This window comes from Chenopodium album, chromosome 25 (genome assembly GCF_948465745.1).
Source record: "Chenopodium album chromosome 25, dcCheAlbu1.1, whole genome shotgun sequence".
Taxonomy (NCBI): domain Eukaryota; kingdom Viridiplantae; phylum Streptophyta; class Magnoliopsida; order Caryophyllales; family Amaranthaceae; genus Chenopodium; species Chenopodium album.
In genome coordinates this window covers 27514338-27518446 of record NC_137858.1, presented here as the reverse complement: position 1 = coordinate 27518446, position 4109 = coordinate 27514338, and the positions used below count along the sequence as shown (strand labels likewise).

Sequence of the window (4109 nt, the reverse complement as noted above, 5' to 3'; positions counted from 1 at the left end):
AGGAAGAGGACTTGGTGCTATAATTGATAGTGGGAGTGATTCTTACTCTTCTAGTTCGCAAAGTGAATCAATGGCGGGACAAGAAGATGATGTTTTATTTCGCGAGTTCGGAAATCCGGAGGATTATGAGCTCACGGGAGGGATTTTGTTACCCGTCACGGAGACTAACTTCACAATTCATCCCCAATATACAAGAATGGTTCAATCGGAGCAATTTTCGGGTTCTACAAGTGAAGACCCCATAGAGAACCTTGATAGATTCCTTGAGCTATGTGCCATGATTCAACCCAACCAAGTTTCTCAAGAGTACATCCGAATGCATTTATTTCGACAATCTCTTTTGGGTAGAGCAAAGAAGTGGTTGAAGCAAGTGAAGCCTAACTCACTCACATCTTGGAGGGAGGTAGTTAAGGCATTCTTGAAGAGCTTCATTTCCGAGGAGAAGACCGCCTAGATGAGAAGGAAGATTGCATCATTTGAACAAGAAGCGGATGAGAGTCTTAATGAAGCTTGGGAGAGGTTCAAAGAGTTGGTACAAGCGTGTCCTCACCATGAATACAATCAAAGTTTGCTCATGAGGTTTTTCTAAGATGGTTTGGAGCCCATGTCTAGAGCCAACTTAGATGCGGGGGCGGGTGGACAACTAATCAAGATCCCTCAAAATCAAGTGGAAGCAACAATTGAGGAGGTAGCAAAGAACTACTCTTGGGGAGGTAGAAGAAGGAGTGCACCGAAGAAAGGTAGGATGTATGGATTGGAGAAGGTGAATCAATTGCAACATCAAATTGAGCAACTCACAAAAGGGCTCTCAAAGTTAAACACAAGTGTTGATGCAAGCTCAAGTGGTGGAGCAAGCTCTTCTCAAGTCAACTCTTTCTCATGTCAAAATTGTGGAGGAACGAACCATGATACATCTTATTGTGGAGGTTTGAGCCCCGAACACGTGGCGGCATACAACACAAGACAAGACGGTTTTAGAGGAGGTGGTGGTGGAGTAGCTTGGAGACAACCACCACCCGGGTTTGCATCTCAACCTCAACAATGGGGCCAACAAGCTCAACCCTCTTACAATACCAACCCTCAATACCAAAATCCACCTCCATCTCAAAACCAAAACCCAAGAGGAAGCTACCCTAGGATCAACCAATAGAACAACCAAAACCAATACAACAACCAAAACCAATACAACAATCAAACCCAAGGGCCCCAAAGAAATCAAGAACAAGCACCTCAAGCGAAGCCAACACCCACACAACTCCTTTAATCTATGCATTCATAAATGCAAACTTTTGGGCAACAAATTCAAGAAATAAGGGCTCACAACAAGATGGTTGATTCACAACTAGCTCAATTGGCCGAGAGGACTCCTTTCAATTCACCATCAACTCTACCCGAACAACCACAACCTAACCCTTCTCATAACCAAAAACCCGATACATGCAAGGCAATCACTTTGAGGTCGGGAACTTCCTATGATGGTCCAAATGAGGGGTATAGTGAGGGAAAGAAGGGAGGAGAAGAGAGTGTGAATGAAGATAGGAGAGGTGAGGAGGAAAAAGTTGATGAGGTCGAAGGAAGTTCGGAGAAGAAGAAGCTCAATAACGAGAAGACAACTTCAATTCCTAGTCAGACTAGGAACCTTGATGGACCGGTTCCTTTTCCAAGTAGGCTTGCGGAGAGGAAGTTGAATGACAAGTTTGCAAAGTTTCTAAGTGTGATGAAGAACTTGCACATCAATCTCCCTTTTCTTGAAGTAGTGACACAAATGCCATCTTACTCCAAATTTCTTAAGGACATCCTCACCAACAAAAGGAAGCTCAATGATGAGCTTATCACCCTTCCACACCAAGTGAGTGCTTTTGTTCAACATAAAATGCCAAGAAGGAGAAAGATCCGGGGAGTTTCACTTTGCCGGTGAAAATTGGAAACATGGAAGCTAGGGGTGCATTGGCCGATCTTGGAGCAAGTGTTAGTCTAATCCCCTTATCCATTGCTCAAAAACTCAATATTGAGATGATCCCTACAAGGAAGACCATTCAATTAGCCGACCACTCGGTGAAGTTGCCTTGTGGAGAGCTTGAGGATGTTCCAATTCAAGTGGGACACATCTTTGTGCCTTGTGACTTTGTAGTGATGGACATGGAGGAAGATGTGGATACACCCTTGATCTTGGGTCGGGAAGCTCTTAAGACTTTGGGGGCGGTCATCAATTGCAAAAACAACACCATCACATGTGAAGGGGCCGATGAGAAGATAGTTTTTTAGTTCTCAAAGTTGCTAAAGACCCCTATGGTTGAAAAGTGCTACCAAGTTGATGTTGTGAATGAGGAGTTGGACCGTTTGGGAAGGGTTATGATGAAGCCTCAAGATCCAATTGTGGAAGCTCTCACATGCAAAGAAGAGTTCCACTCTAAAGAAGCCAAAGAATTTGTCATGGCAATGGAGGAATCCTCAAAAGAGGAAGTTGATCAACAAAGCAAGATCGAGCTTGAATCAATGGAGGAAAAATCGGAGGAGGGTTCCAAGCCTCCTCCCAAGGTAGAACTCAAGCCCCTCCCCCCTTCTTTGAAAAATGTTTATCTTGACGAGGAGGAAAAATACCCTATTATTGTCAATGCTACCCTTGATGAACTTAATTTGAAAAAATTGCTTGATGTTTTGAGAAAATACGAAGATGTGATAGGGTATAGCATTGATGATATCAAGGGAATTAGTCCTTCTCTTTGCATGCATCGTATTCATCTTGAGGATGATCATTCCACCTCCATTGAACCTCAAAGGAGGTTGAACCCCAACCTCCAAGAGGTTGTCAAGAATGAAATTTTGAAACTACGTGAGGCGGGCATCATCTATGCTATCTCCGATAGCAAGTGGGTGAGCCCGGTTCATGTGGTTCCCAAAAAGGGTGGAATGGCCATTGTCAAGGATGAAAAGGGAGAGGAAATCTCCACCCGGACGGTGACCGGGTGGAGAATGTGTATTGATTATAGGAGATTGAACAAAAACACCAAGAAAGATCATTTTCCTCTCCCTTTCATGGACCAAATGCTTGAAAGGCTTTCTCACCACGCTTTCTTTTGTTTCTTGGATGGGTATTCCGGATTTTTCCAAATCCCTATCCATCCAAGCGATCAAGAGAAAACTACTTTCACATGTCCATATGGGACATTTGCATACCGAAGAATGCCATTCGGATTATGCAATGCTCCCTCCACTTTTCAACGATGCATGACTTCTATTTTCTCCGAAATTCTTGAAAAAGAAATTGAGGTTTTCATGGATGATTTTAGTGTTGGTGGCTCGCTTTTGACACTTGTCTTTTTAACCTTGAAAGAGTTTTGTAAAGGTGTCAAGAGACGAGTTTGGTTTTAAATTGGGAAAAGTGCCATTTTATGGTGGAGGAGGGCATTGTCCTCGGTCATAAAGTTTCAAAAAATGGCATTGAGGTTAATTCGGCCAAAGCTTCGGTGATTGAGAGATTGCCCCCTCCTACTTCCGTCACGGGAGTACGTGCTTTTCTTGGGCATGCCGGTTTCTACCGGAGGTTTATAAAAGATTTCTCCTCAATCGCCAAACCTTTTACCGAATTACTCAAGAAAGATGTTGTTTTTAGCTTTGATGAGGCTTGCCTTGAGGCATTTTGTAAGCTCAAGGAAGCTCTCATCTCTTCTCCTGTTGTGCAAGCTCCGGATTGGAGCTTGCCTTTTGAGCTAATGTGCGATGCGAGTGATTTTGCAGTAGGTGCCGTCCTTGGTCAAAAGAAAGAAGGGAAATCATGTGTCATCTACTATGCAAGTAGGACTCTTGATGAAGCTCAAAAGAACTATACAACAACGGAGAAGGAGATGCTAGCGGTAGTCTTTGCATTTGATAAGTGCCGGTCCTATTGAAGGAGTTATGTCTTCGATAAGTGCAATTACTAGATATATCAAGGATCACTATTATGGAGATAATAAGTTCATTCTATTAGGGCGTCATCCTCTGTTGCTAGACTATGAGAGATGATCTTTGGACTAGTCAAATAATCCAAAGCCCTTTAGAATGGATCCTATATTGGTCACACACAAGGGTATTGGGTTAAGCAAGTAAGAGGTCCATTAATGGGCCTC

General features: G+C 43.2%; 1 non-coding gene across 1 annotated transcript; it reads right to left on the bottom strand.

The window, feature by feature from the left end:
* Window positions 1–451: 451 nt before the first annotated feature.
* LOC145615766 (small nucleolar RNA R71) lies at window positions 452–558 on the bottom strand. Its single transcript, XR_014107357.1, has one exon. It is a non-coding gene; the product is annotated as a small nucleolar RNA R71 (small nucleolar RNA).
* Between the last annotated feature and the right edge of the window lie 3551 nt (window positions 559–4109).